Below are 27,243 nucleotides of genomic sequence, written 5' to 3'. Positions count from 1 at the left end.
TTTTAATCGGCCGTTTCCAGCTACAATAGTCATTTACAACATTAACAATGTCTACACTGTATTTCTGATCAATTTGATGTTATTTTAATGGACAACATTTTTTGCTTTTCTTTCAAAAACAAGGAAATTTCGAAGTGACCCCAAACCTTTGAACGCTAATGTACATCTAAACAGGCTGGTGTTATGGCTGTATTTGTTTCATCAGCACATTCACTGGGCTTTACAATACAAACAGGCTGAGAACACTCCTTAAAGGCTCTAATCTTCATCATGTTACTAGTGGGATGGCAGATGTTAAAGGATCAGGGGTTAGTGGTCAGAGGTCAGTGTCGTGCAGCTATGCAGATCTTGTCGTATACCTCAGGGAAAGCATCCCGACAGCCCAGCTCCGGTGATTTTGACATCCCGACAAACATTACCCAGAACTCACTACGCTCCATGTACTCATCAGCATACAGCATCTGGAACACACACACACACACACACACACACACACACACACACACACACACACACACACACACACACACACACACACACACACACACACACACACACACACACACACACACACACACACACACACACACACACACACACACACCTCTCTGACAAACTGTTCCAGCTGTCTACATGAAGTGTTTAACCCTGGGTTCTCCGTACACTCCGATGTCCACGTACAGCTCTGCCTCCTCACCTTTAGGATGAACCATCCCCCGGGCCAGGGGGTGCACGAACGGACACAACCAAGAGGGTACACCTGCAAGGAGGGACATACCAACTTAGTTACACCCCTACAGTGAGAGAGTTACACCCTTAAACGAGATATACCAACTCAGTCATTCCCCTAAAATGAGATATACTGTTCCAACTCATTCACACCCCTAAATGAGATAAACCAACTCAGTCACACTTGTGTGTATAATGTATTAGGGTATGTTACGTTGAGGAAGCATGCTATGTGTCTTATGTGAAATGTACTAGTTTGTGTGAGTCTGTGTGTCTTACATGGATGTCTTGGTGAAAGCGTGCGATAGCGGTCTGGATGTGTTTCATGGGGACCAGCATGTCCTGCACAACATGGTGCTGCTCATACAGTTGTCAGATGGTCTCTCCCTGGGTCAGCTTCAACAGAGAGATCTTAGGAGGAACCATCCACCGGAACACTGGGTGGTTACTAAACGGGATGATGTCCTAGAGACAAAAACACACATTCATGTTTATAGCAATCAGCTTTCCAGCTCCACAGTTGTGTCCAGTAGGGAAAAACAGTTTTGAAATGGAGTGAAACACATTTTAGTTTTCTATTTCAGAAAGATTGTTTATTATATGTCCCACAGAACACGACCCTCGTCTATGTCTCATATAACTGTCAGAGAAAAACTTGGCATAATTTCGAACATAATTTAAGGTTAAGGAACAATTACCAGCAAACCACACGTGGCTTCCTAATGGCAGCGTGTGTGTCTGTGTACATTAGGGAGACTAATGCAGAGTTATGTGCTGGGGGAGGAGATGATGACATGCTGAAATCTGCAGGATAAAAGGGTCACTTTGTATCATCTGTCTAATGCACTGTGTGTGTGTGTGTATATTTATGTATGTGTATGTACAGTGGGGCAAAAAAGTATTTAGTCAGCCACCAATTGTGCAAGTTCTCCCACTTAAAAGAATGAGAGAGGCCTGTAATGTTCATCATAGGTACACTTCAACTATGACAGACAAAATGAGGGAAAAAATTCCAGAAAATCACATTGTAGGATTTTTAATGAATTTATTTGCAAATTATGGTGGAAAATAAGTATTTGGTCACCTACAAACAAGCAAGATTTCTGGCTCTCACAGACCTGTAACTTCTTCTTTAAGAGGCTCCTCTAACAAACACACTACGCCGCAAGGGACTCAAATCCTGCAGTGCCAGACGTGTCCCCCTGCTTAAGTCAGTACATGTCCAGGCCCGTCTGAAGTTTGCTAGAGAGCATTTGGATGATCCAGAAGAAGATTGGGAGAATGGCATATGGTCAGATGAAACCAAAATACAACTTTTTGGTAAAAACTCAACTCGTCGTGTTTGGAGGACAAAGAATGCTGAGTTGCATCCAAAGAACACCATACCTAATGTGAAGCATGGGGGTGGAAACATCATGCTTTGGGGCTGTTTTTCTGCAAAGGGACCAGGACGACTGATCCGTGTAAAGGAAAGAATGAATGGGGCCATGTATCGTGAGATTTTGAGTGAAAACCTCCTTCCATCAGCAAGGGCATTGAAGATGAAACGTATATTATTTGTAGCCGTCTATTTACCAACCACCACAGACCGATGCTGGAACTCAAACAACTGTATAAGGCCATCAGCAAACAAGAAAATGCTCACCCAGAAGTGACGCTCCTAGTGGCCAGGGACTTTAATGCAGTTTTACCCATTTTTACCAGCATGTCACATGTGCATCCAGAGGGGGAAAAAACTACAGACCACCTTTACTCCACACACAGAGATGCATACAAAGCTCTCCCCCGCCCTCCATTTGGCAAATCTGACCATAATTATATCCTCCTGATTCCTGCTTACATGCTAAAACTAAAGTACCAGTGAATCACTCAATACGGAAGTGGTCATCAGCCTCATCAATAAGTGCACTGACGACGTCATCCCCACAATGACCGTACGTACATGTCCCAACCAGAAGCCATGGATTACAGGCAACATCCGCATCGAGCTAAAGGCTAGAGCTGACACTTTCAAGGAGCGGGACATTAATCCGGACGCTTATAAGAAATCCTGCTATGCCCTCAGACGAACCATCAAACAAGTAAAGCGTCAATACAGGATGAAGATTGAATTCTACTACACCGGCTCTGATGCTCGTCGGATGTGGCAGGGCATGAAAACTATTACGGACTACAAAGGGAAACCCAGAAGTGAGCTGCCCAGTGACGCGAGCCTACCAAACGAGCTAAATGACTTTTATGCCCGCTTTGAGGCAAGCAACACTGAAGCATGCACAAGAGCACCAGCTGTTTTGGATGACTGTGTGACAACGTGATTGGTAGCCGATGTGAGCAAGACCTTTAAACAGGTCAACATTCACAAAGCCGCGGGTCCAGACAGTTTACCAGGACGTGTACTAAAATCATGCGCGGACCAACTGGCAAGTGTCTTCATTGACATTTTCAACCTCTCCCTGACCGAGTCTGTAATACCTACAGGTTTCAAGCAGACCACCATAGTCCCTGTGCCCAAGGAAGCGAAAGTAACCTGCCTAAATGATTACTGCCCGTAGCACTCCCGTCGGTAGCTATGAAATGCTTTGCAAGGCTGGTCATGGCTCACATCAACAGCATCCTCCCGGATACCCTAGACCCACTTGAGTTTGCATACCGCCCTAACAGATGACGCAATCTCAATCGCACTTCACACTGCCCTTTCCCACCTAGACAAAAGGAACACCTATGTGAAAATGCTGTTCATTGACTACAGCTCAGTGTTCAACACCATAGTGCCCATGAAGCTCATCACTAAGCTAAGGACCCTGGGACTAAACACCCCCCTGCAACTGGATCCTGGACTTCCTGACGGGGGGCTCCTTGGCAGCTTCTACCAAAAGTCATGGGACTGCTGAACAATTAATAAAATGGCCACCAGACTATTTACATTGACACCAACCCCCCTCCTCCATTTGTTTGGTACGCTGCTGCTACTCGCTGTTTGCTGTCTATGCATGGTCACTTCACCCCTACCTACATGTACATATTGCCTCAACTGGCCTGTACCCCCACGTACTGACTCGGTACCGGTATCAACCTGTATGTGGCCTCGTTATTGTTATTTTATTGTGTTACTTTATTATTATTTTTTACTTTAGTTTATTTGGTAATTATTTTAACTTATTGAACTGCACTGTTGGTTAAGGGCTTGTAAGTAAGCATTTCATGGTAAGGTCTACACTTGTTGTATTCGGCGCATGTGTGTGTATGTGTGTACCTGGAGCTCCCAGAAGATGGATTGTGTGTGTCTGTGGAAGTAGTGGCGTAGAGGGATGTACTCCACTGCTGTGTTGTTCTCTGTCAGGTATCTCTCAACGTGCTTGAAGAACCACGGCTTATAGTGCAGGCTGATCCTGTTGATCTGAAACACACACAGACACACACAGTGCAGGGATATGGTTAGATCTTGCAGACAACCAGCACTCTTCTCCTCCATTGTCCTTCTGAGAGTACCTTATCATTCTTCCTCTATTTCTCTCTCTCACCTTGTCGGGTTCAGCCATGTTAGTCATGATAACAACTTTGTCAAGTGAGTACTGCAGTCCTTCTACAAATGTGTTGGTCTTGTCCTCAGACGCCTCACTGAAACGACGGCAGATGTTCTCCAGCCCTCTGATTGGCTCATACTGCCGACGAACCCAATACCTTGCCGGGACGATCTTTATCTCTGCAGCAACCAGGAACCCCAGAGTTCCACAGGACCATGGAACTGCGTGGAACAGGTCAGACTTCTCTTCCTGTTAGAGAAGACACACACACACACACACACACACACACACACACACACACACACACACACACACACACACACACACACACACACACACACACACACACACACACACACACACACACAGAACATCAGTTCCCCTTCTGTAAGAGCCACATAGCAGATTGCAGAAGCAATCCTCCTTCTTTCTCCTTTCCTTCTCTCTCGCTCTCTCTGGTTGTACTGTGGAACCTTTGTTTCCAGATTAACTGCCATTTACAGTGGTGTTGGCTTTATGTTTTCTAAAGGACTATAGGTCTGTAGCTTTGCTCTGTTGGTTACAGAACTGGAGGCCTGTAGCATTGCTCTGTGAGCTAAGGACTGGAGGCCTGTAGCCTTGCACTGTGAGCTAAGGACTGGAGGCCTGTAGCATTGCTCTGTGAGCTCCAGAACTGGAAGCCTGTAGCATTGCTCTGTGGGCTACAGAACTGGAAGCCTGTAGCATTTCTCTGTGGGATACAGAACTGGAAGCCTGTAGCATTGCTCTGTGGGATACAGAACTGGAAGCCTGTAGCATTGCTCTGTGGGATACAGAACTGGAAGCCTGTAGCATTGCTCTGTGAGCTACAGACCTGGAAGCCTGTAGCATTGCTCTGTGGGATACAGAACTGGAAGCCTGTAGCATTGTTCTGTGGGCTACAGAACTGGAAGCCTGTAGCATTTCTCTGTGGGATACAGAACTGGAAGCCTGTAGCATTGCTCTGTGGGATACAGAACTGGAAGCCTGTAGCATTGCTCTGTGGGCTACAGAACTGGAAGCCTGTAGCATTGCTCTGTGGGCTACAGAACTGGAAGCCTGTAGCATTGCTCTGTGAGATACAGAACTGGAAGCCTGTAGCATTGCTCTGTGGGCTACAGAACTGGAAGCCTGTAGCATTGCTCTGTGGGATACAGAACTGGAAGCCTGTAGCATTGCTCTGTGGGATACAGAACTGGAAGCCTGTAGCATTGCTCTGTGAACTACAGACCTGGAAGCCTGTAGCATTGCTCTGTGGGATACAGAACTGGAAGCCTGTAGCATTGCTCTGTGGGATACAGAACTGGAAGCCTGTAGCATTGCTCTGTGGGATACAGAACTGGAAGCCTGTAGCATTGTTCTGTGGGCTACAGAACTGGAAGCCTGTAGCATTGCTCTGTGGGCTACAGAACTGGAAGCCTGTAGCATTGCTCTGTGAGATACAGAACTGGAAGCCTGTAGCATTGCTCTGTGGGCTACAGAACTGGAAGCCTGTAGCATTGCTCTGTGGGCTACAGAACTGGAAGCCTGTAGCATTGCTCTGTGGGATACAGAACTGGAAGCCTGTAGCATTGCTCTGTGGGATACAGAACTGGAAGCCTGTAGCATTGCTCTGTGGGATACAGAACTGGAAGCCTGTAGCATTGCTCTGTGAGCTACAGACCTGGAAGCCTGTAGCATTGCTCTGTGGGATACAGAACTGGAAGCCTGTAGCATTGCTCTGTGGGCTACAGAACTGGAAGCCTGTAGCATTGCTCTGTGAGCTTCAGAACTGGAGGTATTGCTCTGCTCCGACACCAAGGTTCTCTTAAAGATCTGAGCAGTAAAGAGAGCTCTGCCTCAGTGCAGCGGACCAGGCTGCCGTCAGCCAGCACCAGCTCAAAGGCAACACGATGTGCTGGAAGAGTCCGTAGATATGAGAGGATGACTCTATGCCTGTACCCATCACCAGACCTCCTGTAGATGGAGAGCGAGAGGGAGAAAGAGGGAGGGATGGGGTGGGGTAGACAGGTAGACTTGATTATTCAGTAAACAAAAGACAGTTGTGGCACACTAGTGCTCAGGGACACAGTCAATTTACAACACCAACAATACAGGATACATAGACAAACAAAACAACAACACTTTAGGGACTTGGGGAATTCAATCTCCTCACAGGTGAAGCAGAGAGCAGCGTAAACACTCAAAGAGTTTATTGAGTGTGTGTGTGTGTGTGTGTGTGTGTGTGTGTGTGTGTGTGTGTGTGTGTGTGTGTGTGTGTGTGTGTGTGTGTGTGTGTGTGTGTGTGTGTGTGTGTGTGTGTGTGTGTGTGTGTGTGTGTGTGTGTGTGTGTGTGTGTGATTCTCTGTGGTGCTCCAGATCAATCTACAGCATGCTGAAGAGAAAACATTAAGCTGTTGCTCTAACATTTATGGATCCGGAAAACCATTATGGAATCTGATCCAGGAGTGCTGTGCACTCTGAAGCCATTTCCTCTGAGTTTCACCCTCGGAACTCTACCATCTATAAACAATTGATCCTCTAATCCAATAAGAGAGGGTGATGATGCTCCCAACAGGAAATAAACAACCCTGATGGATAAGATGCCATGGAAACACTCAGCTACAGAGGGGTATACTACAAAGCAGAATAAATGAGTTAGCCAGCTAACTTTGATCAACAACCAGAAATAACTATTGATTTTCTGGTTCATTAAGAAAACTAAAAGTAGATATGTGTTTTTGGTTGTTGAGTCAATTAGTCCATGCCCATTTCAAGCTTATCTAAAATAAAAAAAAAAGGGTTATTTCAGAATAGAAAGGCAAGTCAGCTGACTAACTCATTGATCCTGCTAACTCATTGATCCTGCTTTGTAGTATACCCCTCTGGATGACAATCAGTCAGTTGTTCTATAGAACAACAACAATAACAACAACATATACCACCATGTATATATATATACACCATATAACACAGCCGAACAACAATTTATATACCCAATGATTCATATATACGCTAGATGACTGACATGGGGCGATGGGTTGAAGCCACCGCGCAACCAGAAATGTTCCATACACACAAAAGCTATTTTCTGTCAAATTTTGTGCACAAATTTGCTTACGTCCCCGTTAGTGAGCATTTCTCCTTTGCCAAGATAATCCATCCACCTGACATGTGTAGCTTATCAAGAAACTGATTAAGCAGCATGATCAGTATTTCTATCTGTAATAAAGCCCTTTTGTGGGGAAAAACTCATTCTGATTGGCTGGGCCTGGCTCCCCAGTGGGTGGCCCTGGCTGCCAAGTGGGCCTATGCCCTAGAATCGATAGATTAGGGCCTAATTTATTTATTTCAATTGACTGATTTCCTTATATGAACTATAACAAGGTAAAATCTTTGAAATTGTTACATGTTGCGTTTATATACAGTACCAGTTAAATGTTTGGACACAGCTACTCATTCAAGAGTTTTTCTTTATTTTTACAATTTTCTACATTGTAGAATAATAGTGAAGACATCAGAACTATGAAATAACACATATGGAATAATGTAGTAACCAAAAAGGTGTTAAACAAATCTAAATATATTTCATATTTGAGATTATTCAAAGTAGCCACCCTTTGCCTTAATGACAGCTTTGCACACTCTTGGCATTATCTGCCCCTAACTCGGACAACTCTGGACCAATTGTGTGCCGCCCTATGGGACTCCCTATGTGAACCCCAGGCTGTACTGACGCTGCAACACTGCGTGTTTTAGACCACTGCGCCACTCGGGAGGCCTGTGTTTATGTCACGACTTCTGCCGAAGTCGATGCCTCTCCTTGTTCAGGTGGTGCTCGGCGATCGACGTCACCGGTATTCTAGCCATCATTGATCTATGTTTCATTTTCCATTGGTTTTGTCTGGTCTTCTTACACACCTGGTTCCAATCCCATTCATTATATGTTGTATATTTAACCCTCTGTTTCCCCTCATGTCCTAGTCAGAGATTGTTTATTGTTATGTTCATGTTTTATGGATTGATGTGTGATGGGTTCTTGTACCCACATTTATTTTATTATGGACTTTGGTTTTGGAGTCTGTGTTTTAAGTTATTAAAATACTCCATTTATACCAAGTTTAATTATCCTGCGCTTGACTTCCCTGCTACCTACATACACAACGTGACAGTTTATATATTTTTGTTCAGTATACATTTTATTATGTGAACTAAACATTCAAATTAAAATAAATAGATTTAAAAACATTTTCCTTCAAGTAATAATTGTACTGTCCCCACTACAACAATAAAAATACTTAAATACATATAATTTTGCCCTTAATTGAAATAGTGTAGAATTCCATTCATTCCTATGGAGGACTGCTCCTACTGGGGAGTGCCAATATGGCTGACAGTTGGCCAGGTTAAAATGCAGGCTACAGACGAAGGTGCTCCCATGTGTAAAATAGTGACGTCAGGGCCCTCATCTCTTCTAATTGCTCTCACCCCGCTGTCACGTAAAGTTGCATCCTTGGGAAGTCGTGAAAGCTGAGATATGGTTTTTGTTTGTTGTTGGAACAAAAAGGGACACTACAACAGCATCGGTGAGAGGATTGTGCCGCCATTACGCAAGCTTGATAATTCTGCGCTGTTGCTAGCGACCAGAACATAAACAATACCACTTTGCTGAACTTCCGTTCTACAAACCTAGAAGCGTGAAAGAAGCAATCTGGGGTTTATATACATCATTGCATATACCACCATAAATACCATATAACAGCCATGCAACAATATATACATTATATACCATATACCAATAACTCAAAACCATACACAAAAACATATACCACCATACACCATAAAACATGAGCCAACAATATATACTGATGAAATGCAGATATAATGATAATGATATGCATAGCGTACCGACAGTGAGGTCGTCCAGTTCTGGCAGCACAGGCAGAGTCCAGCCCAGGGAGTTGAGGAGAGCAGTGATCTGACCCATGTTGACCAGGAGCTCCACACGAACCACCTGTTGTACATATACTTTCCCAGGTTTACACACACCTACATACATTTATATACAGAGCTACAGCGTGCGAGTGGGTTTCTCCTACCTGCCTCTGTGTGTCCACCTCCAGTATGTCCATCATGTTGATCATGATGTTCTTGTTAGTCTTCTTGTATTTCCCATCTCAGAGAGACAGTCAGCCAGCCAGGTCGACCTGTACACATGTGAGTCTTCCCCCCTCCTTCCTCCACACATGTACCTGCAACCACACACAGTATCATACTGTATGTATTATGGCCTCTGCCTAAAGGTCTGGACCTTTATGGCACAGAAGGCACTGCACTTTCTCTGGGGTCTCTGATTAAAGCCCTACTCCTGCTATTCCCTATAAATCACTACAGAGCATTCAATGGAAGAAAGAATTTAAACTTTGTAAATGACAGAAGGAAATACAGTATCTGATGCCATGCTCAAATACTGAGCTCCCGGAATGCACACACACACTGAACTCCAAGACCTATGCAGTGAATGCTGCAGTTTGTTATTCCTCTCCTTCATTCCCAAATCCCCCGTTCTTTCCAAAAATCTCTTTAGGAAGAGAGAGATTACAGTCTGTCCTCACCCCAGGAACCTCAGCACTCTCTCTCTCACGCACGCGCACACACGTTGTCGTTGTAATTTAGCCACGTGGATTTGCCTGTCTCTGGATGTCCCGCACGCGCTGGTCGTGCTGTTTTGGCGCAGAACACATTTTGAAGATGAGCCACGCGCGCATGTAATAATATACATAAAATATGACTGAGAGCGGCAGCAGAAATAGACAGACGAATATCCATCTCTGGTGAACGATCACGTAGTCTAAGCCTTTCACCTTGATCCACAACAGAAAGAGAACTACCAGTCCACCGAGATACAACAACGGATCCATCCTCCCTGCGCTGCTGGTCTATTGGCCTGATGATGGTCTAGTTAAGACTGTTCCAGAGAATGACTCCCTTCTAGGAACAATCGATTTTTTATTGCCTTTAGTTGGGATGCGATGCAAGATTTCTAAACTTCTGCTTTTTAAAATCCACATACATGATCTATGCAAACACATACACACACATGAATGCACACATCACTACATAGACAGACAGGTGGGTGAATATTGAAGTTAGAATCCTGCCACTCCTGTCGTTTTCTCTGATAGGCGAGTCCAGCTGTGTGGTCGGCTAGCCCCGCCTCTGGCCGGCGCTCATTTGCTAAAGACGCGTCAATCGGGATGACTCCATTTGCTACGTTGCGCGCTTCGTCCAATCAGAGAGCAGAAATTACGTCACATCAGAGATGCAGCCAAGAGGCCCATGATCACTCTGGATGAACTGCAGAGATCTACAGCTGAGGTGGGAGACTCTGTCCATAGGACAACAATCAGTCTTATATTGCACAAATCGGGCCTTTATGGAAGAGTGGCAAGAAGAAAGCCATTTCTTAAAGATATCCATAAAAAGTGTAGTTTAAAGTTTGCCACAAGCCACCTGGGAGACACACCAAACATGTGGAAGAAGGTGCTCTGGTCAGATGAAACCAAAATTGAACTTTTTGGCAACAATGCAAAACGTTATGTTTGGCGTAAAAGCAACACAGCTCATCACCCTGAACACACCATCCCCACTGTCAAACATGGTGGTGGCAGCATCATGGTTTGGGCCTGCTTTTCTTCAGCAGGGACAGGGAAGATGGTTAAAATTGATGGGAAGATGGATGGAGCCAAATACAGGACCATTCTGGAAGAAAACCTGATGGAGTCTGCAAAAGACCTGAGACTGGGACGGAGATTTGTCTTCCAACAAGACAATGATCCAAAACATAAAGCAAAATCTACAATGGAATGGTTCAAAAATAAACATATCCAGGTGTTAGAATGGCCAAGTCAAAGTCCAGACCTGAATCCAATCGAGAATCTGTGGAAAGAACTGAAAACTGCTGTTCACAAATGCTCTCCATCCAACCTCACTGAGCTCGAGCTGTTTTGCAAGGAGGAATGGGAAAAAATGTCAGTCTCTCGATGTGCAAAACTGATAGAGACATACCCCAAGCGACTTACAGCTGTAATCGCAGCAAAAGGTGGCACTACAAAGTATTAACTTAAGGGTGCTGAATAATTTTGCACGCCCAATTTTTCAGTTTTTGATTTGTTAAAAAAGTTTGAAATATCCAATAAATGTCGTTCCACTTCATGATTGTGTCCCACTTGTTGTTGATTCTTCACAAAAAAATACAGTTTTATATCTTTATGTTTGAAGCCTGAAATGTGGCAAAAGGTCGCAAAGTTCAAGGGGGCCGAATACTTTCGAAAGGCACTGTATATGTAGGGTCCCTCAGTGGAGCAGTGAATTTCAAACACAGATTCAACCACAAAGACCAGGGAGGTTTTCCAATGCCTCACAAAAAAAGGGCACCTATTGGTAGATGGGTAAAAAAAGAAAGAGGAAAAAAGCAGACATTTAATAGCCCTTTGAGCATGGTGAAGTTACTAATTACCCTTTGGATGGTGTATCAATAAACCCAGTCACCACAAATATACAGGCATCCTTCCTAACTCAGTTACCGGAGAGGAAGGAAACCACTCAGGGATTTCACAATGAGGTCAATGGTGACTTTAAGACCGTTACAGAGTTTAATGGCTATAATAGGAGAAAACTGAGGATGGGTCATCAACATTGTAGTTACTCCACGATAGTAACCTAATTTATTAAAAAGAAGGAAGCCTGTACAGAATAAAACATATTCCAAAACAGGCATCCTGTTTGCAACAAGGCACTAAAGTAATACTGCAAAACAAATTGGCAAAGCAAGTAATTTGATGTCTTGAATACAAATAGTTATGTTTGTGGCAAATCCCCAAATAACATTTATTTTCAAGCATTGTGGTGGCTGCATCATGTTATGGGTATGCTAGTAATCATTAAGGGTTGGTACATTTTTCAGAATAAAAAATAAATTGAATGGAGATAAGCACAGGCAAAATCCTAGAGGAAAACCTGGTTCAGTCTACTTTCCACAGACACTGGGAGATGAATTTACCTTTCAGCTGAACAATAACCTAAAACACAAGGCCAAAACTACACTGGAGTTGCTTACCAAGAAGACAGTGAATGTTCTTGAGTGGTCGAGTTACAGTTTTGACTTAAACCTACTTGAAAATCTATGACAAGATTTTAAAATGGTTGTCTAGTAATGATCTACAACAAATTTGACAGAGCTTGAAGAATCTTGAAAATAATAATGGGAAAATGTTGAACAGTCCAGGTGTGGAAAGCTCTTCTAGACTTACCCAGAAAGACTCACAGCTGTAATTGCTGCTAAAGGTGCTTCTACAAAGTATTGACTCAGGGGTGTGAATACTTACGTAAATTACATATCTGTATTTAATTTTCAATACATTTACAAACATTTTTAAAAACATGTTTTCACTTTGTCATTGTGGGATATTGTATGGGGGAAAAAATCCTGTAACACAACAAAATGTGGAATAAGTCAAGGGGTATGAATACTTTCTGAAGGCACTGTATTCTGAAATCAAACCAGAAAAACAATACCATATAGGTGTGTATACAGCCGTGGCCAAAACTTTTGAGAATGACACAAATATTAATTTCCACAAAGTTTGCTGCTTCAGTGTCTTTAGATATTTTTGCCAGATGTTACTATGGAATACTGAAGTATAATTACAAGCATTTCATAAGTGTCAAAGGCTTTTATTGACAATTACATGAAGTTGGTGCAAAGAGTCAATATTTGCAGTGTTGAACCTTCTTTTTCAAGACCTCTGCAATCTGCCCTGGCATGCTGTCAATTAACTACTGGGCCACACTGATGGCAGCCCATTCTTGCATAATCAATGCTTGGAGTTTGTCAGAATTTGTGGTTTTTGTTTGTCCACCCCCCTCTTGAGGATTGACCACAAGTTCTCAATGGGATTAAGGTCTGGGGAGTTTCCTGCACATGGACCCAAAATATCGATGTTTTGTTCCCCGAGCCACTTAGTTATTACTTTTTGCTTATGGCAAGGTGCTCCATCATGCTAGAAAAGGCATTGTTTGTCACCAAACTGGTCCTGGGTGGTTGGGAGAAGTTGCTCTCAGAGGATGTGTTGGTACCATTCTTTATTCATGGCTGTTTTCTTAGGCAAAATTGTGAGTGAGCCCACTCCCTTTGCTGAGAAGCAACCCCACACATGAATGGTCTCAGGATGCTTTACTGTTGGCATGACACAGGACTGATGGTAGCGCTCACCTTGTCTTCTCCGGACAAGCTTTTTTCCAGATGCCCCAAACAATCGGAAAGGGGGATTCATCAGAGAAAATGACTTTACCCCAGTCCTCAGCAGTCCAATCCCTGTACCTGTTGCAGAATATCAGTCTGTCCCTGATGTTTTTCCTGGAGAGAAATGGCTTCTTTGCTGCCCTTCTTGACACCAGGCCATCCTCCAAAAGTCTTCGCCTCACTGCACATGCCTGCTGCCATTCCTGAGCAAGCTCTGTACTGGTGGTGCCCCAAACCCGCATCTGAATCAACTTTAGGAGACGGTCCTGGCGCTTGCTGGACTTTCTTGGGTGCCCTGAAGGCTTCTTCACAACAATTGAACCGCTCTCCTTGAAGTTCTTGATGATCCGATAAATGGTTGATTTAGGTGCAATCTTACTGGCAGCAATATCCTTGCCTGTGAAGCCCTTTTTGTGAAAAGCAATGATGATGGCACGTGTTTCCTTGCAGGTAACCACGGTTGACAGAGAAAAAACAATGGTTCCAAGCACCACCCACTTTTGAAGCTTCCAGTCTGTTATTTGAATTCAATCAGCATGACAGAGTGATCTCCAGCCTTGTCCTCATCAACACTCACACCTGTGTTAACGAGAGAATCACTGACATGATGTCAGCTGGTCCTTTTGTGGCAGGGCTGAAATGCAGTGGAAATGTTTTTTGGGGATTCCGTTCATTTGCATGGCAAAGAGGGACTTTGCAATGAATTGCAATTAATCTGATCACTCTTCATAACATTCTGGAGTATATGCAAATTGCCATCATACAAACTGAGGCAGCAGACTTTGTGAAAATGTATATTTGTGTCATTCTCAAAACTTTTGGCCACAACTGTACATAGCTTTAGTGACATCTATGAACTGTCACAGTGATGGGAGGGAATTCTGACTGATTGGTTTCAATTAAGGTGTTTTCACATCTTCAATGAAAATCTGTTTAATTCACTTTCAATTGTTGGGTCAAATAAAAAGGAGTGAACATGAAAACACACATACACCCAGGCATGCGCGCACACACACACACACACACATGAATGGAGCGTTACTAGGCTGGTGAGTGGTACACACCCATTAGACAGAGGGTGGGGCGCCAGTAAGGATCCTTAATGGTTTCTGCTGTCAGCTTGTCTGTCTCTCCAGCCCGGAACACACACACACACACACACACACACACACACACACACACACACACACACACACACACACACACACACACACACACACACACACACGCACACACGCACACAAACACACACACACACACACACACACACACACACACACACACACACACACACACACACACACACACACACACACACACACACACGCACACACGCACACTCACATACACTCTCTCCCTCTCTTTCTCTCTCTCACTCACACACATGCTCAGCCCTCCCGGGCAATGCTCTCCCGCTTTCAGAGAAAATCTGCCTTTATCTAAGAAACTGTATTATATTGTCAGTTTTTCATGCGAGCCTCTGGATATCATCGGAAAATGTGTCTCTATTATTCTAAAAGAAATTGATGGAGATCATTTCATGTTTTGTCTTAATTTCGTTATCCAGCCTGGAAGGAATAAAATACCAACATTTCACCCATTTTATTTGTCTTAATACCTGGAGGTAACGGGACTCTGTGGGAATGTTTTTAAACTTGAACTCTCCCTTAACTTCAGCTCCATTCATCATATCATTGCTTCTTGAATCCCAAATAACCGACACGGAAGCACACTTAGAATTGGACCTGGTCCCATGGAACTGACCGGGACAGAGCATGCCTAACGGGGGTTAGGGTTATTTACCTGGGGATTACTCCACTGGGAAGACTAATATTTTCCATCCCTGGTGGTCACATGGAGAGGGAGATGCCTTCCCTACAGCACAGGGACTAACAAACACCATCCCCGGGGTCCCGGAGCGATGCCTTCCCTCCACCAAGCAGCCATCTTCCTCGGATTCTTCCTCATTGTGACAGGTGGCTCCACTGCCTTTCTCACCTCCCCTCAGGTGGGTACTATAAAGAAATACAATGCGAAATGTATTACTATTAAAATTAATGTTAATATAAATATGATGATGTTATGATTGTAGAGTCGCCTGCAGGCCTTCTCTCTGTGCTGTGTGGTTCTGGGAGCCATCATGCTGATTCTGGGGCTGTTCTGGGCCATGAACAACAAGAACCATGTAGAGTACAGCCAGGGAGAGTACCCAAACATCCCCCACTATCCTCACCAGGGACAACACCCCAACTACCCCTATCCACACCCAGACCTCAACTACCTTGGCCGGTACGCCCATCCTGATCTGGGCCACGTCCTCTTCAGCCACCCTGGTCCTGTTGGACACTTCCCAGAGTCACAATCAGCCCTGCTGCAGAGGTGTATATCATCCTTCTTGAATTGGTATTATTGAATTTAAAGGTCTAATGCAGCTGTTTTTATCTCAATATCAAATCATTTCTGGGTAACAATTAAGTACCTTACTGTGATTTATTAAAAATTAATATGGTAAAAATGAAACAAAAATAGCTTCTTACCAAACAGAAATCCCTCATGCAAGAATTTTGCAAGGACTGCAAGGACTGTCCCACCAAAACAGGCAGACATTTCAGGCGGTATTGTCAAACAGTTGTTACACTGAAGGGCATTATAATAATTTTTACAATTTCACAGTATTATTCTAGACTCATGGTGTGGAAATATACTCACCGGACAGTTTATTAGGTACAAAAATGGATCACTCCTACAGACAGTGAGTCACCTGGCCATGGCTTGCTATATTAAGCAGGCTGATAGGCATCAAGGCATTCAGTTACTGTTCGATTAAATGTTAGAATTGGCAAAGAAAAAGTGACCTAAGCAACTTTGAGTTTGGTATGATTGTCAGTGCCATCGCGCCGAATCCAGTATCTCAGAAATCCCCTCCTGGGATTTTACCGCACGACAGTGTCAAGGCGAGGGTTTACCGAAAATTGTGCGACAAGCATAAAAACATTCAGCCAGCGGCAGTCCTGTGGGCAAGAACAGCTTGTTGATGAGAGAGGTTGAAGGAGAATGGCAAGAATCGTGCAAGCTGACAGACAAACAGACAAATAATGGCGCCGTACAACAGTGATGTGCAGAACGACACAACTTGCCGATCTTTGTCACGGATGAGCCATTGATTTCCCACCTGGACAAAAAGGAACACCTATGTGAGAATGCTATTCATTGACTACAGCTCAACGTTCAACATCATAGTGCTCTCAAACCTCATCACTAAGCTAAGGACCCTGAGACTAAACACCTCCCTCTGAAACTGGATCCTGGACGCCCCCATGTGGTTAGAGTAGATAACAACCCTTACCACGCTGATCCTTAACACGGGGGCTCCTCAGGGGTGCGTGCTCAGCCCCCTCCTGTACTCCCTGTTCACTCATGACTGCATGGCCAGGCACGACTCCAACACCATCATTAAGTTTGCAGATGACACAACAGTGGTAGGCCTGATCACCGACAACAAGGAGACAGCCTATAGGGAGGAGGTCAGAGACCTGGCCATGTGGTGCCAGGACAACAACCTCTCCCTCAACGTGATCAAGACAAAGTAGAGGATTGTAGACTACAGGAAAGGGCATTCTCATCGACAGGTTGAGAGCTTCAAGTTTCTTGGTGTCCACATTACCAACAAACTATCATGGTCCAAACACACCAAGAAAGTTGTGAAGAGGGCACAACAAAGCTTATTCCCCCTCAGGAGACTGAAAAGATTTGGCATGTGTCCTCAGATCCTCAAAAAGTTCTACAGCGCACCATCAAGAGCATCCTGACTGGTTGCATCACTGCCTGGTATGGCAACTGCTCGGCCTCTGACCGCAAGGCACCACAGAGGGTAATGCGTACGGCCCCGTACATCACTGGGGCCAAGCTTCCTGCCATCCAGGACCTATACACCAGGCGGTGTCAGAGGAGGCCCTAAAAATGGTCAAATACTCCAGCCACCCTAGTCATAGACTGTTCTCTCTGCTACCACACAGCAAGCGGTACTGGAGTGCCAAGTCTAGGTCCAAGAGGCTTCTAAACAGCTTCTACCCCCAAGCCATAAGACTCCTGAACAGCTAATGAAATGGCTACCCAGACTATTTGCATTCCCCCCTCTTTTATGCTGCTACTCTCTGTTATTACCTATGCATAGTCACTTTAACTCTACCTACATGTACATATTACCTCAATTACCTCGACTAACCGGTGCCCCTGCACACTGACTCTGTACCGGTACCCTCATAATATAACCAACCTCGTTATGGTTATTACTGCTGCTCTTTCAATATTTATCACTGTTATTTTTTATATTTTACTTAAATCTTATTTTTTACTTAAAACTGCATTGTTGGTTAAGGGCTTGTAAGTAAGCATTACACTGTAAGATCTACACATGTTTTATTCTGAGCATGTGAGAAATAAAATGCGATTTGATTTGACCATTGCTTCAGCATGGACCAACATCCATGTAAACATTTCCCACACCTTGTAGAATCCCCCGAATAATTCATGCTGTTCTGTAGGCAAAGGGGGTCCAACCCAGTACTAGATGGGTGTACCTAATAAACTGTCTATTGCCTTCGGAAGGTATTCATACCCCTTGACTTTTTCCAATTTTTGTTATTTTACAGCCTTATTCTAATATGTATTGAATTGTTTCCCCCCCTCATCAATCTACACACAATACCTCACGTTTAAAAAAAAACATTTTTGCTTATTTATAAAAAATACAAATGGAAATATCACATTTACATAAGTATTCAGACCCTTTACTCAGTACTTTGTTGAAGCACCTTTGGCAGCGATTACAGCATTGCGTTTTCTTGGGTATGACGTTACAAGCTTGGCACATCTGTATTTGGAAAGTTTCTCCCATTCTTCTCTGCAGATCCTCTCCAGCTCTGTCATGTTGGATGAGGAGCATTGCTGCACAACTATTTTCAAGGCTCTCCAGAGTTGTTTGATCAGGTCTGGGCTCTGGCTGGGCCACTCAAGGATATTCAGAGACTTGTCCCGAAGCCACTCCTGCGTTGTCTTGTCTGTGTGCTGTTCATTTATCACGGTACTCCACTTTGTTTACCTTTGTTTATCTGTCGGCCCTAGCCCCAAACTCAGGCCCGGTGTGTTGTTAACTGACCCTCTCTGCCCATTCATCACCATTTTACCTGTTGTTGTTGTTTTAGTCAATTAGCTGTTGTTGTCTTACCCGTTGTTGTCTTAGCTAGCTCTCCCAATCAACACCTGTGGTTGCTTTATGCCTCGCTTTATGTCTCTCTTAAATGTCAATATGCCTTGTGTACTGTTGTTTAGGGTAATTATCATTGTTTCAGTTTACTGTGGAGCTCCTAGTCCCACTGTACATGCCTTAGATACCTCCCTTGTCCCACCTCCCACACATGAGGTGACCTCACCCAGTATAACCAGCATGTCCGGAGATGCAAGCTCTCTTATCATCACCCAGTGCCTGGGCTTACCTCCGCTGTACCCGCACCCCACCATACCCCTGTCTGCGCATTATGCCCTGAATATATTCTACCACGCTCAGGAATCTGCTCCTTTTATTCTCTGTCCCCAACAAACTAGATGACCAGTTTTGATAGCCTTTAGCCATACCCTTATCCTACTCCTCCTATGTACCTCGGGTGATGTGGAGATTAACCCAGGCCCTGAGTGTGCCCAGGCACCCTCATTCGTTGACTTCTGTGATCGAAAAAGCCTTGGTTTCATGCATGTTAACATCAGAAGCCTCATCCCTAAGTTTGTTTTACTCACTGCTTTAGCACACTCCGCCAAACCTGATGTCCTTGCCATGTCTGAATCCTGGCTTAGAAAGGCCACCAAAAATTCTGAGATTTCCATACCCAACTACACATTTTCCACCACAATAGAACTGCCAAAGGGGAAGGAGTTGCGATCTACTGCAGAGATAGCCTGCAAAGTTCTGTCATAGTTTCCAGGTCTATACCTAACAGTTTGAACTTCAACTTTAATTTTTTATTTTATTTTAAAAATGAATCTCTCCAGAAATAAGTCTCTCACTGTTACCGACCCTCCTCGCTCCCAGCTGTGCCCTGGACACCATGTCAATTGATCACTCCCCATCTAGCTTCAGAGTTCGTACTGTTAGGTGACCTAAACTGGGATATGCTTAACACCCCGGCAGTCCTACAATCTAAGCTAGATGCCCTCAATCTCACACAAATCATCAAGGAACCCACCAGGTACAACCCTAAATCCGTAAACATGGGCACCCTCATAGACATTATCCTGACCAAGTTGCCCTCCAACTTGACCTCTGCTGTTTTCAATCAGGATCTCAGCGATCACTGCCTCATTGCCTGTGTCCTCTATGGGTCAGCGGTCAAACGACCACCCCTCATCACTGTCAAGCGCTCCCTAAAACACTTCTGTGAGCAGGCCTTTCTAATCGACCTGGCCCGGGTATCCTGGAAAGATATTGACCTCATTTCGTCAGTCGAGGATGCTTGGTCGTTCTTTAAAGGTAACTTCCTCACCATCTTAGATAAGCATGCCCCTTTCAAAAAATTAAGAACTAAGAACTGTAAGGATCTGGGTGTAGCTGGTGCAGAGGAGTCAGGTGCAGCACAGCAGAGATGAGTAACACAAGGAACTTTACTAAAAATGTTCAAATACATTAAGTAATACCAAGCCTACGAACATCGGACCAAACTTACAATAAAACAATCACTCACAAAAACCATGGGGAAAACAGAGGATTAAATAATGAACATGTAATTGGGGAATTGAAACCAGGTGTGTAAAACAAAGTCCAAACAAAACGTCCTCCACCGGCACCCTGCATCTCTCCTCCGGACCGTACCCCTCCCACTCCACGAGGTACTGAAGGGCCTTCGCCCTGTGCCTCGAGTCCAGTATGCCTCTAACATATATCCAGATGTCCAGAGGGGCGGAGCAACCTCCGCACCTCAGACTCCTGGAGTGGACCAGCCACCACCGACCTGAGGAGAGACACATGGAACAAGGGGTTAATATGGTAATCTGGGGGAAGCTGCAACCTGTAGCAAAGGTCTCCTCCGAGTGCTTAAACCATTCGTCCCACCGCAGGAGCCTCGATCTGGCTCTGATGCCAAGGTGCCAGAAACGGCTGATACCCCAGTACTCACTGGAAGGGGGAGAGGTTAGTGGAGGAGTGGCGGAGCGAGTTTTGGGCCATCTCTGCCCAGGGGATGAACGCCGCCCACTCCCCCGGACGGTCCAGCCAATAAGACCGCAGAAACCTACCCACACCCTGGTTTACTCTCTCCACCTGCCCGTTACTCTCGGGGTGAAAACCCAAGGTAAGGCTGACCGAGACCCCCAGATGTTCCACGAACACCCTCCAGACCCTGAATGTGAACTGGGGACCTCGATCAGACACTATATCCTCAGGCACCCCGTAGTGCCGGAAGACGTGTAAACAGGGCCTCTGCAGTCTGTAGGGCTGTAGGGAGACATGGGCAAAGGAAGGAGACGGTAGGACTTAGAGAACCGATCCACAACGACTAAGATCGTGGTGTTACCCTGTGAGGGAGAAAGATCTGTGAGGAAATCTACCGATACGTGCGACCACGGCCTCTGTGGAACGGGTAAGGGCTGTAACTTCCCTCTGGGCAGGTGCCTAGGGGCCTTGCACTGGGCGCACACCGAGCAGGAGGAAACATAAACCCTCATGTCCTTGGCCAAGGTGGACCACCAGTACTTCCCACTAAGACAGCACACCGTCCGACCGATGCCAGGATGACCAGAGGAGGGTGACGTGTGGGCCCAATAGATCAAATGGTCGCGGACAGCAGACGGAACGTACAGACGTCCAGCTGGACACTGGGGGGAGGGAATGGGCTCTGCACGTAACACCCGCTCGATGTCCATGTCCAGCTTCCACACCACCGATGCCACCAGGCAAGATGCCGGAAGTATGGAAGTGTGATCTATGGACTGCTCCTCTGTGTCATACATCCGGGACAGTGCGTCTGTCTTAGCGTTCTGGGAACCTGGTCTGTAGGACAGGGTGAAAACAAAACGGGTAAAGAACATGGCCCACCTTCACTGGCGAGTGTTCAGTCTCCTTGCCACCCAGATTTACGGTGGTCAGTCCAGATGAGAAAAGGGTGTCTCGCCCCCTCAAGCCAATGTCTCCACGCCTTCAGAGCCTTGACAACAGCCAAGAGCTCCCGGTCCCCCACATCATAGTTTCGCTCCACCGGGCTGAGCTTCTTCGAAAAGATAGCACAGGGGCGGAGCTTCGGGGGGCGTACCCGAGCGCTGAGAGAGCACGGCTCCTATCCCAGCCTCGGATGCGTCCACCTCCACTATGAACGCCAAAGAGGGATCCGGATGAGCCAACACGGGAGCCGAGGTAAACAGAGCCTTCAGGTGACCAAAAGCCCTGTCCGCCTCAGCCGACTACTGCAGTTGCACCGGTCCCCCATTCAGCAGTGAGGTAATGGGAGCCACCACCTGACCAAAGCCCCGGATCAACCTCCGGTATTAGTTGGCAAACCGTAGAAACTGCTGCACTTCCTTTACCGTGGTGGGAATCGGTCACTCTCCATCTCCACCCCTGAAGTGGAAATGCGGTACCCTAGGAAGGAGACGGACTGTTGGAAGAACAGACACTTTTCAGCCTTGACGTACAGGTCATGCTCCAACAGTCGACCAAGCACCCTGCGCACCAGGGACACATGCTCGGTGAGTGTAGCGGAGTATATCAGAATGTTGTCGATATACACCACAACCGGCCTCACGGGTGGCACAGTGGTTAAGGGCGCTGTACTGCAGCGCCAGCTGTGCCACCAGAGACGCACAATTGGCCTAGCGTCGTCCGGGTTAGGAAGGGCTTGACCGGTAGGGGTATCCTTGTCTCATCGCGCACCAGCGACTCCCGTGGCGGGCCGGGCGCAGTGCGCGCTATCTAAGGTTGCCAGGTGCATGGTGTTTCCTTCGACACATTGGTGCGGCTGGCTTCCGGGTTGGATGCGCACTGTGTTAAGAAGCAGTTGGGTTGTGTATCGGAGGACGTATGACTTTCAACCTTCGTCTCTCCCGAGCCCATACGGGAGTTGTAACGATGAGACAAGATAGTAGCTACTAAACAATTGGATACCACAGAAAAAGGGGTAAAAATTCAACAACAAAAAAAGAAAAAAAAAAAAAAAAAAAAAGACCTCCATCCTTCTTCTTCACAAAATAAACTGGAGGAGGCAGGTGGAGTGGATGGCCAAATGTACACCTGCCCTAGGGATTCGGAGACATATGTTTCCATAGCCGCCATCGATAAAAAACAGTACTGTGGTGCTAAACGATATAATAACAGCCATCGATAAAAGACAGTACTGTGCAGCCGTCTTCATCGACCTGGCCAAGGCTTTCGACTCTGTCAATCACCGTATTCTTATCGGCAGACTCAATTGCCTTGGTTTCTCTAATGACTGCCTCGCCTGGTTCACCAACTTCTTTGCAGACAGAGTTCAGTGTGTCAAATCAGAGGGCACAGGGTTCAATTCTCGGGCAGACTCTTTTCTCTGTATATATCAATGATGTCGCTCTTGCTGCGGGCGATTCCCTTATCCACCTCTATGCAGACGACACCATTATGTATACTTCTGGTCCTTCCTTGGACACTGTGCTAACTAACCTCGAAACAAGCTTCAATGCCATACAACACTCCTCCCGTGGCCTCCAACTGCTCTTAAACGCTAGTAAAACCAAATGCATGCTTTTCAACCGTTCGCTGCCCGCACCTGTCCGACTAGCATCACCACCCTGGACGGTTCTGACCTAGAATATGTGGACAACTATAAATACCTAGGTGTCTGGCTAGACTGTAAACTCTCCTTCCAGACTCATATTAAACATCTCCAATCCAAAATTTACATTTACATTACATTTAAGTCATTTAGCAGACGCTCTTATCCAGAGCGACTTACAAATTGGTGCATTCACCTTATGACATCCAGTGGAACAGCCACTTTACAATAGTGCATCTAAATCTTTTAAAGGGGGGTGAGAAGGATTACTTTATCCTATCCTAGGTATTCCTTAAAGAGGTGGGGTTTCAGGTGTCTCCGGAAGGTGGTGATTGACTCCGCTGTCCTGGCGTCGTGAGGGAGTTTGTTCCACCATTGGGGGCCAGAGCAGCGAACAGTTTTGACTGGGCAGAGCGGGAACTGTACTTCCTCAGTGGTAGGGAGGCGAGCAGGCCAGAGTTGGATGAACGCAGTGCCCTTGTTTGGGTGTAGTGCCTGATCAGAGCCTGGAGGTACTGAGGTGCCGTTCCCCTCACAGCTCCGTAGGCAAGCACCATGGTCTTGTAGCGGATGCGAGCTTCAACTGGAAGCCAGTGGAGAGAGCGGAGGAGCGGGGTGACATGAGAGAACTTGGGAAGGTTGAACACCAGACGGGCTGCGGCGTTCTGGATGAGTTGTAGGGTTTAATGGCACAGGCAGGAGCCCAGCCAACAGCGAGTTGCAGTAATCCAGACGGGAGATGACAAGTGCCTGGATTAGGACCTGCGCCGCTTCCTGTGTGAGGCAGGGTCGTACTCTGCGGATGTTGTAGAGCATGAACCTACAGGAACGGGTCACCGCCTTGATGTTAGTTGAGAACGACAGGGTGTTGTCCAGGATCACGCCAAGGTTCTTAGCGCTCTGGGAGGAGGACACAATGGAGTTGTCAACCGTGATGGCGAGATCATGGAACGGGCAGTCCTTCCCCGGGAGGAAGAGCAGCTCCGTCTTGCCGAGGTTCAGCTTGAGGTGGTGATCCGTCATCCACACTGATATGTCTGCCAGACATGCAGAGATGCGATTCGCCACCTGGTCATCAGAAGGGGGAAAGGAGAAGATTAATTGTGTGTCGTCTGCATAGCAATGATAGGAGAGACCATGTGAGGTTATGACAGAGCCAAGTGACTTGGTGTATAGCGAGAATAGGAGAGGGCCTGGAACAGAGCCCTGGGGGACACCAGTGGTGAGAGCGCGTGGTGAGGAGACAGATTCTCGCCACGCCACCTGGTAGGAGCGACCTGTCAGGTAGGACGCAATCCAAGCGTGGGCCGCGCCGGAGATGCCCAACTCGGAGAGGATGGAGAGGAGGATCTGATGGTTCACAGTATCGAAGGCAGCCGATAGGTCTAGAAGGATGAGAGCAGAGGAGAGAGAGTTAGCTTTAGCAGTGCGGAGCGCCTCCGTGATACAGAGAAGAGCAGTCTCAGTTGAATGACTAGTCTTGAAACCTGACTGATTTGGATCAAGAAGGTCATTCTGAGAGAGATAGCGGGAGAGCTGGCCAAGGACGGCATGTTCAAGAGTTTTGGAGAGAAAAGAAAGAAGGGATACTGGTCTGTAGTTGTTGACATCGGAGGGATCGAGTGTAGGTTTTTTCAGAAGGGGTGCAACTCTCGCTCTCTTGAAGACGGAAGGGACGTAGCCAGCGGTCAGGGATGAGTTGATGAGCGAGGTGAGGTAAGGGAGAAGGTCTCCGGAAATGGTCTGGAGAAGAGAGGAGGGGATAGGGTCAAGCGGGCAGGTTGTTGGGCGGCCGGCCGTCACAAGACGCGAGATTTCATCTGGAGAGAGAGGGGAGAAAGAGGTCAGAGCACAGGGTAGGGCAGTGTGAGCAGAACCAGCGGTGTCGTTTGACTTATCAAACGAGGATCGGATGTCGTCGACCTTCTTTTCAAAATGGTTGACGAAGTCATCTGCAGAGAGGGAGGAGGGGGGAGGGGGAGGAGGATTCAGGAGGGAGGAGAAGGTGGCAAAGAGCTTCCTAGGGTTAGAGGCAGATGCTTGGAATTTAGAGTGGTAGAAAGTGGCTTTAGCAGCAGAGACAGAGGAGGAAAATGTAGAGAGGAGGGAGTGAAAGGATGCCAGGTCCGCAGGGAGGCGAGTTTTCCTCCATTTCCGCTCGGCTGCCCGGAGCCCTGTTCTGTGAGCTCGCAATGAGTCGTCGAGCCACGGAGCGGGAGGGGAGGACCGAGCCGGCCTGGAGGATAGGGGACATAGAGAGTCAAAGGATGCAGAAAGGGAGGAGAGGAGGGTTGAGGAGGCAGAATCAGGAGATAGGTTGGAGAAGGTTTGAGCAGAGGGAAGAGATGATAGGATGGAAGAGGAGAGAGTAGCGGGGGAGAGAGAGCGAAGGTTGGGACGGCGCGATACCATCTGAGTAGAGGCAGTGTGGGAAGTGTTGGATGAGAGCGAGAGGGAAAAGGATACAAGGTAGTGGTCGGAGACTTGGAGGGGAGTTGCAATGAGGTTAGTAGAAGAACAGCATCTAGTAAAGATGAGGTCGAGCGTATTGCCTGCCTTGTGAGTAGGGGGGAAGGTGAGAGGGTGAGGTCAAAAGAGGAGAGGAGTGGAAAGAAGGAGGCAGAGAGGAATGAGTCAAAGGTAGACGTGGGGAGGTTAAAGTCGCCCAGAACTGTGAGAGGTGAGCCGTCCTCAGGAAAGGAGCATTATCAAGGCATCAAGCTCATTGATGAACTCTCCGAGGGAACCTGGAGGGCGATAAATGATAAGGATGTTAAGCTTGAAAGGGCTGGTAACTGTGACAGCATGGAATTCAAAGGAGGCGATAGACAGATGGGTAAGGGGAGAAAGAGAGAATGACCACTTGGGAGAGATGAGGATCCCGGTGCCACCACCCCGCTGACCAGAAGCTCTCGGGGTGTGCGAGAACACGTGGGTGGACGAAGAGAGAGCAGTAGGAGTAGCAGTGTTATCTGTGGTGATCCATGTTTCTGTCAGTGCCAAGAAGTCGAGGGACTGGAGGGAGGCATAGGCTGAGATGAACTCTGCCTTGTTGGCCGCAGATCGGCAGTTCCAGAGGCTACCGGAGACCTGGAACTCCACGTGGGTCGTGCGCGCTGGGACCACCAGATTAGGGTGGTCCCAGTCACCTTCCTGACCAAGGCCCTTCTCCCCCGATTGCATGGTTTGGCCAGGCGGCCAGCTCTAGGAAGAGTCTTGGTGGTTTCAAAGTTCTTCCATTTAAGAATGATGGAGGCCACTGTGTTCTTGGGGACCTTCAATGCTGCAGACATTTTTTTGTACCCTTCCCCAGATCTGTGCTTCGAAACAATTTGGTCTCGGAGCTCTACGGACAATTCCTTCGACCTCATGGCTTGGTTTTTGCTCTGACATGCACTGTCAACTGTGGAACCTTGTATAGACAGGTGTGTGCCTTTCCAAATCATGTCCAATCAATTTAATTTATCAAAGGTGCACTCCAATCAAGTTGTAGAGACATCTCAAGGATGATCAATGGAAAGCTACATTTCGAGTCTCATAGCAAAGAGTCTGAATTGTGTCACGTTCGTGTGTAGAAACGGACCAAGGCGCAGCGAATGTTGAGTTCCACATCATTTATTAATACTGAACCTTAGCAAAAACAATAAATAATAACGAAACATGACGACAATGGAGTGCTGACATACAACTACCCATAAACAATATCCCACAAACACAGGAGGAGAATACAGCTACTTAAATATTGATTCCCAATTAGAGACAACGATTACCAGCTGCCTCTAATTGGGAATCATACAAATCATCAACATAGAAATAATAACCTAGAACCCCACTTAGAAATAATAAACTAGAATACCCCCCAGTCACGCCCTGACCTACTTTACCATAGAGAAACAATGGC

The 27,243-nt window shown here is 46.3% G+C and overlaps 1 protein-coding gene and 1 pseudogene across 2 annotated transcripts in view; one reads left to right on the top strand and one right to left on the bottom strand.

The window, feature by feature from the left end:
- The window catches only part of LOC118392150 (desmocollin-2-like), a 115,427-nt gene that overhangs the window by 69,061 nt on the left and 19,123 nt on the right, over positions 1-27,243 (top strand). The gene's annotated exons all lie outside the window — the stretch shown is intronic.
- LOC118373474 (delta(24)-sterol reductase-like) lies at positions 145-10,171 on the bottom strand (annotated as a pseudogene).

This window comes from Oncorhynchus keta, chromosome 1 (assembly GCF_023373465.1).
Source record: "Oncorhynchus keta strain PuntledgeMale-10-30-2019 chromosome 1, Oket_V2, whole genome shotgun sequence".
NCBI lineage: Eukaryota > Metazoa > Chordata > Actinopteri > Salmoniformes > Salmonidae > Oncorhynchus > Oncorhynchus keta.
This window is presented reverse-complemented; position numbering and strand designations above follow the sequence as displayed.